This window comes from Lagenorhynchus albirostris, chromosome X (genome assembly GCF_949774975.1).
Source record: "Lagenorhynchus albirostris chromosome X, mLagAlb1.1, whole genome shotgun sequence".
In the NCBI taxonomy this organism is placed as follows: Eukaryota; Metazoa; Chordata; class Mammalia; order Artiodactyla; family Delphinidae; genus Lagenorhynchus; species Lagenorhynchus albirostris.
Window position 1 is genome coordinate 102,758,007 of NC_083116.1, and position 17,045 is coordinate 102,775,051.

The following is a 17,045-nucleotide window of genomic DNA, read 5'->3' on the forward strand; positions in this document are numbered from 1 at the left end:
AACCCGTGTATATAATTTGGAGAACTTTCTAGGTTACCCACAAAGTTATGTCACTTGTTACGTAGATTTTTAAAATTTTAGATATTCTTCATGTGGCTTAGCTGATTCTTTAGAAATATGATAGAATAAATCTAACCTTCCAACACATAGCATTTACTTGCACTGAAGATTAGTATAAATAGATACAATTTTAATTCAAAATCTTGAAAACACGACTACATGCCGGAATTGTAGCATAAAGATGAGAAAGCTAGGAGGACAAATAGGTGATGTGTATTTTCATATATTGGCTTGGCCAAGAAGTTTGTTTGGGTTTTTCCGTAAGATGGTACCAAAAACCGAATGAACTTTTTGGCCAACCCAATATTAATTAATTCTCTTTCTGCTTTGAAGAGCCATTTGTTTCTCAAAAGTTATAAAGGATATCTTATTTTAATGTGTTTAAAGCAATGTGTTAAGAATATCATTCATGCTTATTGCTTTACTTTTGTTGCATATTGGACCAGTGATTAGCTTTCTTCACAGAGGAAAACAATGAACATGCTTATTGATGTAATTGGAATATATTAGTGTCGGTTCTATGGTACCAAGTTTTGATTATATTAAAAATAGGAAAAAAATTAATAGAATTATATTACTTGTATGATTTTTAAAATTTTTAAATAAATAATATGTTTTAAAAAATAAAGTTACAGATAGTTGATATGGCTCCTTGTATTCCTGTCCTCATAGGTAAACAAGGTTACCAGTTTTTTCCCTATTTTTTACCAGTATAGAAGTATTCAGACTATATAATTAAATCCAAATTAATATTGAATATTTTTCCTCACTTTACATGAATGCTAGACTATAGTGTATATACTTTTCTGCACTTTTTCTTTTCACTTGAAATGTATCTTGGAGATAATTCCGTATCAGTTCATCAGGAATTCCTTCAATCTTTCTCGTGCTAATACTGTATTTCATTGTCTAAACATACCATAATTTATTTAACCAATCTCTTACCAGTGGATATTTAGGTCACTTCTGATTTTTTGCTAATACAAACAATGATGAAATAAATTACCTTTTACTTACACCATTTCATGTTTCTGCATGTATATTTTTACAATGAATTCATGGAAGTGAATTTACTAGTTCAAAGAGTGTGTGTATGCATTTTATACTTTTATGCTCTGGTCAGTAATTCATGAGAGTACCTTTTTCTCCTTATGCTCGTTAACATAGCATGTTGCCAAGCTTTCAGATCCTTGCCAGTCTGATAGTTGAAATTGCCCTTTTAATAGAAGCTCAACTTTCATTCCTTACTTTTATGAGATTTAAGAGTTTTAGTGGGTTTCCTTGGTCATGCAGTGGTTAAGAATCCGCCTGCCAATGCAGGGGACATGGGTTCGATCCCTGGTCCGGGAAGATCCCACATGCTACAGAGAAACTAAGCCTGTGCACCACAACTACTGAGCCTGCGTGCCACAACTACTGAAGCCCACATGCCTAGAGCCCGTACTCCGCAACAAGAGAAGCCACCGCAATGAGAAGCCCGTGCACCACAATGAAGAGTAGCCCCTGCTCGCTGCAACCAGAGAAAGCCCACTCGCAGAAATGAAGACCCAACACAGCCAAAAATAAATAAATTAAATTTTTTAAAAGTTTTTTTAATTAAAAAAGTTTTAGCAACTCTCTATATGTTAAAGATCTATTTTTATTTCCTTTCCTGGGAAATATTTTCTAAGTTTTCTCTTGTATAATCTTGTGGGTTTTTGCTGTTGTTGTTGTTGAAGGAGATACTCATACAATAGGGAAATTATTACTTTGTGAAATAATGTGTTATTAGGAGACAGTTTACATTACTGTATCAAAAGTACTCCAAAATAAAGTTTAGTTTAAATGAAGTAGAAGTATTTTTTTACTCTCATGATTCTACTAGAGAGACAGAGTCCACAGATCAACATATGGCTTCCACTTATGGGCCCAAGGTGACAGCTCTTATTCTTAAACTATCCCCGGAGATCAAGAAGAATGGAGAGGTCCAGTGGAGCCTACCCACAGTTTTTTTTAAGGGCCGAATCAAAAGTAATATGCCTCACTGTCAGTCAAACCGTACTGGCCAGAACTTTGATTAAGGCCATATCTCGATGCTCAGGAATCTGGGAAATAAAGCCTTGAGATTAGCAGCCTTGTGCACAGTGAAACTAATACTACAGAATAGGGCCATACTGACTATGGGGGAAAATTATAAATTTGCCACAAGTGAGTTAAAAATATATCTTTTATTGAGGTACAGTTGGCATACAGTATTAGTTTCAGGTGTACAACATGGTGATTTAGTTTTTTTTATACATTATGAAATCACTACAATAAGTCTAGTTATCATCTGTCACCATACAAAGTTATTAGAATATTATTGGCTATATTCCTTATGCTGTACATTACATCCCCATTACTTACTTGTTTTATAACCGAAGTTTATGTCTGTTAATCCCATTCACCTATTTTCCAGATTACCCTACTCCCCTCCCCTCTGGCAACCACCTCCTCTGTTTTTATTTGGTTATGTTTGTTCATTTGTTTTATAGATTCCATATAGAAGTGAAATCATATGGCATTTATCTTTCCCTGTCTGGCTTATTGCACTTAGCATAATACCCCCTAGGTCCATCCATGTTGTTGCAAATGGCAACATTTCCTTTTTTTTTAATGGCTAACTAGTATTCTGTTGTAGGTATGTACCACATCTTCTTTATCCATTCATCTATTGATGGACAGGTAGGTTGCTTCTTTCTCTTGGCTATTGTAAATAATACTGCAGTGAACATAACTGTGCATGTATCTTTTCAAATTAGTGTTTTCATTTCCTTTGGAAAAATACCCAGAAGTGGAATTACTGGATCATATGGTTGTTCTCTTTAATTTTTTGAGGAACTTCCATATTGTTTTCATAGTGGTTGTACCAATTTACATTCCTGAAAATAGAATTTTTCCCTTTAATCTTTTTGCCTTTGCTTGTGGTGGATTTTATCCTACAAAATGGTATAGTTTATATATCTGAATATATCAGTATTTTTATGGTTTCTGGATTTGGTGTTACCTTTAGAAGTACCTTTATCATTCTGTGTTTATCTTTGGAAAATGTCCTCTCATTTCTTCTAGTAAATCTTATGGGGCATAGTGACAACGATCCCTGCTGTTTCTGCCTCTTCTTCCCTATCTTGTTCTTCCTGTTTGGACATTTGAAATTTATAATATTAAATTTTAGTTTCATTGTCAGTCAGAATGCATGAAACCAGAAGAAACACTTATATTCTTTATTGTTGGCATTATATATCCATGTACGTTCTAGTCTTAAATATTTTCCAAGATCTATTCCATTGATATGATCATTCTTCCTGGACACATTTCAAGATGTGTTGAATTCCACTTATTTGTTTACTGCCTTTATGTCCTGAATCTGTTGCTCTTTGGAAATTAAAAAGAAGTGGTGAGGTATAAGGAAGCACATATGATAGCTTAGGGAAAGATAGAGGAAAGAGAGCTTGAAATGTTCATTAAATTGAATTAATAATTGAAATAAAGGTAATATACTTAGTAAAAGGTGATTTAATGACTTGGAAAATTTAATTACATTGATGTGATTAAAGTGTCACAAAACATTGTTATCATCAGAATTGATTTGTGAGCACTGTTGCAATTTTAGATTCATGAACTACAACAGGAGATGAAATACTTTTGCCCTCCAGTAAAGAGTGAAAGGACTTTAGTTGCAAAGCGAAAATACATATAATGGTGACTTGACAGTGTGCCTTCTTACCCCTCTCTCTCTCTCTCTCTCTCTCTCTCTCTCTCTCTCTCTCTCTCTCTCTCTCTCTCTCAGTCTCTCACTCTCTCACTCCCTCTCTCTCCATCCTTCGCCTTTCTTCCTCTCTCTTTTTTGCTTTTTCCTCCTTATTTCTCTCTCTTCCCCTTTCTTCTCGTACATTCTGTGCTGATTCCCTACCTGTACACTGATTTTTATGTTTTCGGAAATTAAGTTCATTAATTTGCTATACGTGTGTCTGAGCAGGAAGATGAGACTGGCCCCCATCACAAATCTCATTACCACTCAGAAGAAAATTTTTGACTCATTCCTGAATGATTATGTTTGCAATTAACTATTAGTGATATATATATATATATAAAATTATATCTTGACACATGTCTGAATGCTGTTAAATTATAACTTACTTTCAGTGTCAGTTGACTTTTGCTAATCTTGGCTTTAAAGTCATCCAAAGTACTGTATATTCCAGTGTTTTTGCTTCTTCATATGTGGGCCAAGTATTTAAAATATAGTATTTTAGTATTTAAATATCAATTTTATGCTTATATTTTTATTGTGGTAAAATGTACCTAATATAAAATTTGCTATTTTAATCATTTTTAAGTGAATATTCAGTGACATAAATATATTAAATAAACCATCATCACCATCCATCTCCAGACGTTTTCATGTTACCAAACTAAAACTCTACCCATTAAATAATAATTTCCCTTTACCCCCTCCCCTTAGACCCTGGAAACCACCATTCTACTTTCTGTCTCTTTGAATTTGAGTACCCTAGGTACTTCATATAAGCAGAATCATACAGTGTTTGCCTTTTTGCAACTGGCTTATTTCAGTTAGCATAATGCTTTGAGGTTCATCCATGTTATGATGTGTGTTAGAATTTTCTTCCTTCTCAGGCTGAATAATATTCCGTTGTTTGTATATACCACTTTTTGTTTATCCATTCATCCATTGATGGACACTTAGGTTGCTTCCACTTTTTGGCTTTTGTGAATAATGCTGCTAGAAACAAGAGTATTCAAATATCTATTCAGGTTTTTGCTTTCAATTCTTTTAGGTATATATCTAAAAGTGAAATTGCTGAATCATATGCTAATTTCTAGGTTTAATTTTTTTGAGGAACTACCATACTATTGTCCATATGGCTATACCATTTTACATTCTTACCAGCAGGGTACATTGTTACAACAATTTCTCCACATCCCTGTCAGCACTTGTTTTATTTATATATATATATATATATATATATATATATATATATATATACAAATCTCCATCCATCCTACTAACCATCTTAAAGGGTGTGAAGTGGCATTTGATTGTAGTTTGATTTTCACTTTTTTAATAACTAGTGATATTGAACATCTTTTCATGTGCTTATTGGCTATCTGTATATTTTCTTTGGAGAAATATCTTCAAGCCCTTTGAACATTTTCAAATTATGCTGTTTGCTTGTTTGTTGTTGACTCATTGGAGTATTTTGGAAATTATTTGATAGGTGACTTGCAAGTATTTTCTGCCATTGTGTGGGTTACCTTTTCACTTGGTTGGTAGTGTCCTTTGATGAATAAGTATTTTAATTTTGACTCTTTTTTTTGTGGTTACTTGTGTTTTTGGTGTCATTTTCAAAAATTATTGCTAAATCCAATGTCATGAAGCTTTTCCCCTATGTTTTCTAAGTTTTATGGCTTTTCACTCTTAGATTTATGTCTTTGATCAACTTTGAGTTAATTTTTGTATATAATGTGTAGTAAGGGTTCAACTTCATTCTTTTGCATGTGTATATAATCTTCCCAACACAATTTGTTGCAAAGACCTGTGCTTATCTTCATGTCTCTTTCCAAGTTGTGCTTTTTAAAGCACTATAAGATGAAAACATTTACTCCTTCAGGCAAGTGATTTCTTTCTCTTTCCTTGTTATTCAGAACCTTTTAAATCAACTTTGTTTTTGAAGGTAAAATATATATTTTTATTTTTCTTATTCTTTTTTTGCAGATTATCTTTAAACTTTTTATTTTATATTGGAGTATAGTTGATGAACAATGTTGTGTTAGTTTCAGGTGTACAGCAAAGTGATTCAGTTATACATATACATGTATCTATGCTTTTTCAAATCATTTTCCCATTTTGGTCATTACATAATATTGAGCAAAGTTCCCAGTGCTATACCGTAGGTCCTTGTTGGTTATCGATTTTAAATATAGCAGTGTGTACATGTCAATCCAAAACTCCCTAAGTATCCCTCCCCCGCACCCTTCCCCCTGGTAACCATAAGCACCTTCTCTAAGCCTGTGTGTCTGTTCCTGTTTTGTAAATAAGTTCATTTGTATCATTTTTTTAAGATTCCACATATAAGCAATATCATACCATATTTCTGTTTCTTTATCTCACTTACTTAGGGATAAAGAGCTCAGTTGTGTACTAGTAAATTTTAGACATGGAATAAACCATCCTTCAACGACAAAACCAGTTATTACCACAAATGCTAGTCTGATCTCTCAACTCTGTTTGCCACCATTGCCCCTAACACTGGAGTATTACAGAAAAAATGAGAGAAAAAGATGATGATATATCAATTGATAGGTAGGCAGGCAGGCAGGCTGAAAATAGGCACTTGTATCATTAATTAGCTTTGCCTTCACCATATATTAGTGAAGGGTCCTAAGTGGCATAGTTCTTCAACCTATATAGTCTGAAGAATAGACCTTGATGAGTAATAAATAAAATAAAATTGACATCATTTTTAGTTTTAAAATGCCTCTTTTTAACAAAAAGAAGCTTTTTTTTTTTTTTTGGAATTGTCCACTGTCACACAGAAAATCCTGTAACTTTTGGGGACATACTTGTCATCGGGGCCTCTTTGCTGTCATACCATTTCTGCTTCCACTAGAAACAAAATATTTGAAGGAGGGTAGGGAGGTGAAATAGGCAGCAAGCCAGAGTTCAGTCAGCGGGACAGTAAGACGTACAATGCTCAGAATGCCTAGGAAAATGCTACTGAAGTAGAGTGCGATCAATATTGGGCCTGAGGCACATGGCAAAGAGGAAAGATTCTGTAGATGAGTAGAAATGGTCCTGTGGATGATGGAGCAGTAGGAGGTGTGTGTCATGGACTTTGTCTTAGCAGGGCCTTAGCGGAGGGCTTTTTACTCTGAGAAACCAGTCCTGTGGCAGGCCAAGAGAATAGAAACTGTATTAACCTAGGAACAGTTAGGTATATATTTGAAAAAATAGAAATATATTTATTTAAAATTGTTTCCTGATGCCAAAAGAGGCAGTGTACAGAGTGGCAGAAACCTACATACTGAATATTAAGGTCAGTAAGATAGGAATTCAATCTCAGTTCATCCTATAACCATGTGTAAGTTACTCTTTATCTCTAAAATGGTAAGAAGCATATTTAGAGTACAAATAAATACGCGAAGATAAGAGATGTAAATTTCACCGTACAATGCCTGGCCCCGTAGATCAGTGGTGACTGGCATTCACTGTTGTTGTGGTTTCCACACAAACAAGCAAGAGAATTCTGTCAGCATTATTACAAACAATGAATTGCATATGAACTGACCCTTTAAGTGTACGGTCACAACCCAGCTTTAAGTGGATAAAGCAGTACAGTGAAACCCATATTATATACAAGTACAGAAATAGGATCACCCTGAACTTGAAACAGAGACTGAAAATCGTAAGTAAAAATAGTACCCATTTTTTTTTTAGTATTTTAGTTAAAAGTGCCAGTTTTTAAGTGGCAGAATATAAAAATGCCAAAGGATAAGTCCAGTTGACTCTGTAATGCTTGAATTTTGTGCTGTTCATCCCTCTATGAGTCATGCCTCTCCTGATTTTTAAAGCTTAGCTTAAGCATTTGAAATTTTCATGTTTTGGAATACTTCTGTTTTAGATTTTTCTTTCTTCTGTTGTTTTGAATCTCTTAATTGTGTCAGTGTAGCCGTTAACTATCCTTCATCAGTTATAAGTGTTAAAACCCAAGGCTTTGACTTCATAAGGCCTAAATCAGAATAGAGAATGAAGAAAGCAAATGCCAGGATCTTAAAAACATTAAATGATAAAGGAACCAGTGCCAATTTAGAAAAGTGCTCTTATCCTTACCTTAGAGTTCTACTTTGGTAAATGTTAATATTTAACCAGTTAGCAACACTAACACCACTATTTCAACAGTTAACCTTTCATGTATAGTAAACGTTGCAAGATGAACTTCATATTTGATAAAGCAGACTTGGTTAAAAAAAAGTTTACAAGAAAGTTCATCTCCATTTCAATGCTAATTTAACTCAGGGAAAATGAATATAACCTCTTGCAATTGCTGTTGATATATAGTGGTGGAAAGTAGTTTCAAATGCTAAACTGTCTAATGCCCATCATGACTTCTGTTCATGCCAATGAGGTAAGCAGTTAGGACAAAGAGGGCATTTCCTGAAAGGGCACCCCCAATGGCAACAGAACTCAGCATGGTATTTCCATTTCAGTAACATTTTTCAACAGATCCAAACTTGTTACCTTCAAACTTGAAAAGCCTGGACCCATCCAAACTTTGAAAATGTTGACGGAAGATGCATTTGTGACTTGAACATTTTCCTCAGGATTGCCCTTAGGGAAATTGCCAGTGGTGGCTTGAAGACTCTCAGTGAGCCATTGGAAGCTTTAGAAGTGGAATTTCTGATGCTGTATGGAGTTGGATTTAACTGGATTCCTTGTAGGAAAAACAGGCTAGAAGTTGCATCTATTCCAACACTGAAGACAAGAGGAGTCAAAGTTTCACTGAGGAGTTCCAGTGTCACTAAATGAGAATTATAGCTCAGTGGCTTTATTTGGATTGATATTAAATGCCCTTGTCACAACTGCCTTATAGCTTTTCTCATAGGTGATAATCATTCGTCAGCCCATGCTATAAGCAGACCAGTTCCATTTGTGCTATACATAGTGTATTTCTAAGCAGGTGGACTTTCTGGGGAACTGGTAGGCTTGGGCCTTGGGGCTGTTATTGGGAAAGTCTCTGCTTACAGAGTATTTCTTCCTTGTTGAAGTTATTTGAAAGGTATTCCTGGATAGTTCCTTCATATAGTTTAATAGTTACATTATTTGTGTGTATCTGGTTGCCTCTGACATACCTCTATTTATGTCTGCCATGATGTCAGGTATAGATTCCACAATCTTGATTCCTTTTGCCCTTGCACTGGGAGAAATAGTTGTGTCTGACAAGTTATAACCAAAACTGAACAGTTGGACACTGTAAGGCGTTGCATTCCGTATGGAATCGAAGGTCAGTGTATATCCTTCAAAAGCAGTCACTGTACTCGCGTCAGAAGCTTTCTCTTAACCACAGCGGCTGCTATTCAGTACTTCTGCATTAGGTGGTAGATTAAAGGTCACATTTTTTTTTTTTTTTTTTTTGCGGTACGCGGGCCTCTCACTGCTGTGGACCCTCCCGCTGCGGAGCACAGGCTCCAGACGCGCAGGCCCAGCGGCCATGGCCCACGGGCCCAGCTGCTCCGCGGCACGTGGGATCCTCCAGGACCAGGGCACGAACCCGCGCCCCCTGCATCGGCAGGCAGACTCTCAACCACTGCGCCACCAGGGAAGCCCTAAAGGTCACATTTTTGTCATCAGTTTTGTGTAATATTTCCTCAAGAAAGCAGCTTGAGAAGTCGTCCATTGTGCAAGATGCTCAGTAACCGCTTTTCATCTTAAACACTGCAGGTGTACTGTGCCGCGGTCATGAAAGCAGCAGCATGAGCAGTTACCCCCTCCAAATACCACCCAGGGCTGCCAGGGACAGGAAGGGTTGGAACAGGAGGCCCAGGTGGGTTTCCACTGCACCTCCACCATCTGCCAGGATCTCTGGTGTATCTGCCTACATTTGGAAGTTAGGAAATAGGCAAAAAGACCACTAATCCAGGGGTTAGGATATGGCAAGAAAGAAACATGTCAGCAAAATTGAGATGCACCCTGTTGCTTGAGCCCTTTGGACCAAGATGGAGACCTTGGTGGCACAGACTGCTTTGCCTGCCCTGTGAACACTATCATGTGAGCCCCCTCTTGTGGTGGTTTTGTTACTATTTTTAAGCTTTCAAACTTAGCTATCTGTGTTCTACTCCAGTGTGACTGAATGGGTGAGGTTTTCCTTTAGGGCCATATCCTAATATTTGACAGTGTCAGCTACTGAAAAATTCAAATGCTCTGTTTTGCCTTTGAAAATAATCATTGTTCCTGCAACTGCCTTATGCTTCTCTTAATTCCCTAGTTCTTCTCTTAATTCCCTAGTTCTTCAAGAAGCTAACTCTGATGGAGATTTTAGTTTGCATAGTAGTAAAGGGATGGCCTGGTGATCAAACCCTGTGTAAGGGAAGAGAAGGAAGCAGAAGTCCAGTCGTTTGTGATGTCAGGCCTCAGGTGTCACCATGGGGGAGCTCTGGAGAGCCAGGATCAATGCATGATGGGCCAAAAAGGCCAGTACTTGACACTCCTGCTTTCATCAGTCATTGGCTTTGGGCTGACCCAGGAAGGGTATGACCTTGAAAAATGTGTCTCTTTACAGTAGAGGCATTCCCTTAAGTGGATGACAGATGAAAGCTGGGGTAAAGATCTGGGGCAAGATCCTTCCTTGAAGAAGGGTCTTGGGGGTTCATTGCATTCATCATGTAAGTAATACTCCAAAGATTTGACACACCGAAATATAGGCTGACTTGAAGTAGCTCTGGTTTTTCAAAGTTATTTTGCAAACTATTGTCTTTTACGATGACGAACTAAGTGTCCCATAGTTGAGAGGTAGAGCTGTGTTTCATTATAAAGTACTGCCGTATTTTCTTTTAATACGTTCATTGATTTAATGATACAAGCAGATATTGACATCCATGGTTTTAAATCTATCCAATATGTGTCCTCCAAGAATGTACAGTCCTGTTCTTTTTATTTATGGGGACCTAAAAATAATAGCGGACAAAAATAACAAGGCTCTGATTTACTTAGAATGAATGTTCAGTTTAATACTTCATGTTGATGTGCACTTGAATTATATCCCGCATTTGTGTGGCTTTGTAGAATGTGTTTTGGAATACATATTTTCCTTTCTTAAATATGACTGCCTGATATTGCTTTTGTTATTCATTTGATGCTTATTAGCAAATGCTAGACTAAGCTAGGTGTTCTATAGACTTATTTATATAGAGCTTGTTGCCATGGTAACTAAGTGCTTCTCATTTAGAAAATAGACCAAGTTTGGTGGGAAAGGAAGGGTAGCTGCCCAAGGAATCCTTGGCCATATTAAGAGCGTGTTTGCTAGGAGTGGAAAGGGAAAAACAGGGAAATAATTCTCCCGTCTCACAGTAATTCCTAGTAGCTATTCCTGGGTCAAGTTATTAAAGAATCAGTCATATGGCAAAAAATGAGCCTGTCTTAGGGTTTCATGATACTTTATGATATATATGGTCTCATCTATTTACCAAATAAACTGTGTTCAAAAAAAGAAGGAACAGAAGAATCGAACAAAAGTCATTGTTCTTTGCACGAAATACAAAGGTCAACCCAATAACATGTAACATTTAAGAAAGATACAGTAAAATATTGGAGCTTTGTTCAATGGTATTTTGAATGGAGATATTTCATTCATTTTTAATTAACTTCCACTTCTAAATTGGTTGCATTACAAATGTTGGAGAAAAATTGCACTAACCAAATGTTGCATGTTAAAACATATTTTGACATTTGAAATGGAATTGTTTAATTTGGTGATGCAGTCGTGAAGAATTTTTGAAGGCTGGGATGATTATTTGTAGTTTTCTCAAGCAGTGAAATCAACTGTGTGGCAAGAAATGGGTTGTTTCCTTTGGTGTACAGGGTAGGACCATCATAATATAGTTAATTCTTATGTGACAGCACTTGAAGCAAGTCAGTGATGTCTTTCTATAGCAAATGATTTTTTTGTAGAGTATGTTAGGAGAGGTCATCACATCATTAGTCTGAGAAAAATAATCATCAAGAACCCATTACAGGGTTATCTAGCAGGTACTAGCTTTATTTCACTATGAATATTTTCCCTTCCTTCTCCATATGTAGCTGAGTTAGGATTTGAAGTTATTTGTAGTTTGAGTGTTGATACAAAAAAAAATTTTTTTAAAGTTCAGTATATTGATACGTTATCGTTATAAATGAAAGTGTCAGTTACTCATAGGCTACTAGAAAATGACTTTTAAATGTACAAATTTGTGAGTATTCAGAATCCAAAATTCAGTGTGCATTTTGTTTTAGTTTATTTTGATTTACTTTTTGTCAAGGTGACGAAGTTTATGCAGAAATAGCCTAGTGATTAACAATTTATTTTGGCCAAATATTTGTCTGGTTTCTGTTAGTGTTACTTTTCATTGTAAAAAGCTTAAGAAGAAACTCATAATCAGAGTATTTTCCTTTGGTAAATAATTTAGATATATATTTACAGACACACAGGAACACACATATATATAGACACACACATGTGTATATTTATAATATTAGGCCAGAGAGTCCTATCTCTCTTGATTTTTTTTTAACATCTTTATTGGAGTATAATTGCTTTACAATGGTGTGTTAGTTTCTGCTTTATAAAAAAGTGAATTATACATATACATATATCCCCATATCTCTTCCCTCTTGCGTCTCCCTCTCTCCCACCATCCCACCCTCCCTATCCAACACCTCTAGGTGGTCACAAAGCACCAAACTGATCTCCCTGTGCTATGTGGCTGCTTCCCACTAGCTATCTATTTTACATTTGGTAGTGTATGTATGTCCATGCCACTCTCTCACTTTGTCCCAGCGTACCCTTCCCACTCCCCATATCCTCACTTCTGTTCTCTAGTAGGTCTGCGTCTTTATTCCCATCTTGCCCCTAGGCTCTTCATGACCATGTTTTTTTCTTAGATTCCATATATATGTGTTAGCATACGGTATTGTTTTTCTCTTTCTGACTTACTTCACCCTGTATGACAGACTCTAGGTCCATCCACCTCACTACAAATAACTCAATTTCATTCCTTTTTATGGCTGAGTAATATTCCATTGTATACATGTGCCACATCTTCTTTATCCATTCATCTGTTGATGGACACTTAGGTTGCTTCCATGTCCTGGCTATTGTAAATAGAGCTTCAGTGAACATTGTGGTCCATGACTCTTTCTGAATTATGGTTTTCTCAGGGTATATGCCCAGTAGTGGGATTGCTGGGTCATATGATAGTTCTATTTTTCGTTTTATAAAGAACCTCCATACTGTTCTCCATAGTGGCTGTATCAGTTTACATTCCCACCAGCAGTGCAAGAGTGTTCCCTTTTCTCCACAGCCTCTCCAGCATTTGTTGTTTGTAGATTTTTTGATGATGGCGATTCTGACTGGTGTGAGATGATATCTCATTGTAGTTTTGATTTGCATTTCTCTAATGATTAATGATGTTGAGCATTCTTTCATGTGTTTGTTGGCAATGTGTATACCTTCTTTGGAGAAGTGTCTACTTAGGCCTTGTACCCATTTTTGGATTGGATTGTTTGTTTTTTTTTTTGATACTGAGCTGCATGAGCTGCTTGTAAATTTTAGAGATTAATCCTTTGTCAGTTTCTTCATTTGCAAATATTTTCTGCCACTCTGAGGGTTGTCTTTTCATCTTGTTTATGGTCTCCTCTGCTGTGCAAAAGCTTTTAAGTTTCATTAGGTCCCGTTTGTTTACTTCTGTTTTTTTTTCCATTTCTCTAGGAGTTGGGTCAAAAAGGATCTTGCTGTGATTTATGTAATGGAGTGTTCTGCCTGTGTTTTCCTCTAAGAGTTTAATGGTGTCTGGCCTTATATTTAGGTCTTTAATCCATTTTGAGTTTATTTTTGTGTATGGTTTTAGGGAGTGTTGTAATTTCATTCTTTTACATGTAGCTGTCCAGTTCTTCCAGCACCACTTTCGAAGAGTCTGTCTTTTCTCCACTGTATATTATTGCCTCCTTTATCAAAGATAAGGTGACCATATGTGCGTAGGTTTATCTCTGGGCTTTCTATCCTGTTCCATTGATCTATATTTCTGGTTTTGTGCCAGTATCATACTGTCTTGATTACTGTAGCTTTGTAGTATAGTCTGAAGTCAGATTCCTCTAGCTCCGTTTTTCTTTCTTAAGATTGCTTTGGCTCTTCAGGGTCTTTTGTGTTTCCATACAGATTGTGAGTTTTTTTGTTCTAGTTCTGTGAAAAATGCCATTGGTAGTTTGATAGGGATTGCATGGAATCTATAGATTGCTTTGGGAAGAGGAGTCATTTTCACAATGTTGATTCTTCCAATCCAAGAACATGGTATATCTCTCCATCTATTTGTATCATCTTTAATTTCTTTCATCAGTGTCTTATAATTTTCTGCATTCAGGTCTTTTGTCTCCTTAAGCAGGTTTATTCCTAGATATTCTTTTTATTCTTTTTGTTGCAATGGTAAATGGGAGTGATTTCTTAATATCACTTTCAGATTTTACATAATTAGTGTATAGGAATGCAAAAGATTTCTGTGCATTAATTTTGTATCCTGCTACATTAACAAATTCATTGATTAGTTCTTGTAGTTTTCTGGTAGCATCTTTAGGATTCTCTATGTAGAGTATCATGTCATCTGCAAACAGTGACAGCTTTACTCCTTCTTTTCCGATTTGGATTCCTTTTATTTCTTTTTCTTCTCTGATTGCTATGGCTAAAACTTCCAAAACTGTGTTGAGTAAGAGTGGTAAGAGTGGGTAACCTTGTCTCGTTCCTGATCTTAGTGGAAATGGTTTCAGTGTTTCACTGTAGAGGACAATGTTGGTTGTGTCTTTGTCATATGTGGCTTTTATTATGTTGAGGTTAGTTCTCTCTGTGCCTACTTTCTGGAGGGTTTTTTTTACCATAAATGGGTGTTGAATTTTGTAGGAAACTTTCTCTGCATCTATTGAGATAATCATATGGTTTTTCTCCTTCAATTTGTTAATATGGTATATCACATTGATTGATTGATTTGCATATATTGAAGCCTCCTTGCATTCCTGGGATAAACGCCACTTGATCATGGTGTATGATCCTTTTAATGTGCTGTTGGATTCTGTTTGCCAGATTTTGTTGAGGATATTTGCATCTATGTTCATCAGTGATATTGGCCTGTAGTTTTCTTTCTTTGTGACATCTTTGTCTGATTTTGGTATCAGGGTGATGGTGGCCTCGTAGAATGAGTTTGGGAGTGTTCCTCCCTCTGCTATATTTTGGAAGAGTTTGAGAAGGATAGGTGTTAGCTTTTCTCTAAATCTTTGATAGAATTCTCCTGTGAAGCCATCTGGTCCTGGGCTTTTGTTTGTTGGAAGATTTTTAATCACAGTTTCAATTGCAGTGCTTGTGATTGGTCCGTTCATATTTTCTATTACTTCCTGGTTCAGTCTTGGCAGGTTGTGCATTTCTAAGAATTTGTGCATTTCTTCCAGGTTGTCCACTTTATTGGCTTAGAGTTACTTGTAGTAATCTGTTACGATCCTTTATATTTCTGCAGTGTCAGTTGTTACTTCTCCTTTTTCATTTCTAATTCTATTGATTTGAGTCTTCTCCCTTTTTTTCTTGATGAGTCTGGCTAATGGTTCATCAACTTTGTTTATCTTCTCAGAGAATCAGCTTTTCGTTTTATTGATCTTTGCTATCATTTCCTTCATTTCTTTTTCATTTATTTCTGATCTGATCTTTATGATTTCTTTCCTTTTGCTGACTTTGGGTGTTTTTGGTTTTTCTTTCTCTGATTGCTTTAGGTGTAAGGTTAAGTTGTTTATTTGAGATGTTTCTTGTTTCTTAAGGTAAGATTGTATTGCTATAAACTTCCCTCTTAGAACTGCTTCTGCTGCATCCCATAGGTTTTGGGTCTTCGTGTTTTCACTGTCATTTGTTTCTAGGTATTTTTTCATTTCCTCTTGGATTTATTCAGTGATCTCTTGGTTATTAAGTAGTGTATTGTTTAGCCTCCACGTGTTTGTATTTTTTACAGATTTTTTCCTGTAATTGCTATCTAGTCTCATAGCGTTGTGGTCGGAAAAGATACTTGATACGATTTCAATTTTCTTAAATTTACCGAGGCTTGATTTGTGTCCCAAGATATGATCTATCCTGGAGAATGTTCCATGAGCACTTGAGAAGGAAGTGTATTCTGTTGTTTTTGGATGGAATATCCTATAAATATCAATTAAGTCCATCCTGTTTAATGTATCATTTAAAGCTTGTGTTTCCTTATTTATTTTCATTTTGGATGCTCTGTCCATTGGTGAAAGTGGGGTGTTAAACTCCCTACTATGATTGTGTTACTGTCCATTTCCCCTTCTATGGCTGTTGGTTTTTGCCTTATGTATTGAGGTGCTCCTATGTTGGGTGCATAAATATTTACAATTGTTATATCTTCTTCTTGGATCGAACCCTTGATCATTATGTATTATCCTTCTTTGTCTCTTGTAATAGTCTTTGTTTTAAAGTCTATTTTGTCTGATATGAGAATTGCTACTCCAGCTTTCTTTTGATTTCCATTTGCGTGGAATATCTTTTTCCATCCCCTCACTTTCGATCTGTATCTGTCCCTAGGTCTAAAGTGGGTCTCTTGTAGACAGCATATATACGGGTCTCTTTTTTTTATCCATTCAGCCAGTCTATGTCTTTTGGTTGGAGCATTTTGTCCATTTACATTTAAGGTAGTTATCAATATGTATGTTCGTATTACCATTTTCTTAATTGTTTTCGGTTTGTAATTGTAGGTCTTTTCCTTCTCTTGTTTTTTCCGCCTAGAGAAGGTCCTTTAGCATTTGTTATAAAGCTGGTTTGGTGGTGCTGAATTCACATAGCTTTTGCTTGTCTGGAAAGGTTTTAATTTGTCCATCAAGTCTGAATGAGATCCTTGCTGGATAGAATAATCTTGCTTGTACATTTTTCCCCTTCATCATTTTAAATATGTCGTGCCACTCCTTTGTGGCTTGCAGAGTTTCTGCTGAAAGATCAGCTGTTAACCTTATGGAGATTCCCTTGTATGTTATTTGTTGCATTTCCCTTGCTGCTTTTAATATTTGTTCTTTGTATTTAATTTTTGATAGTTTAATTACTATGTGTCTTGGTGTGTTTCTCGTTGGATTTATCCTGTATGTGACTTACTGTGCTTCGTGGACTTTTTTATCTATTTCCTTTCCCATATTAGGGAATTTTCAACTATAATCTCTTCAAGTA

General features: G+C 36.0%; 1 pseudogene; it reads right to left on the reverse strand.

Annotated features, from left to right (window-relative positions):
* Positions 1-8,189: 8,189 nt before the first annotated feature.
* LOC132513196 (lysosome-associated membrane glycoprotein 1-like) lies at positions 8,190-8,760 on the reverse strand (annotated as a pseudogene).
* Between the last annotated feature and the right edge of the window lie 8,285 nt (positions 8,761-17,045).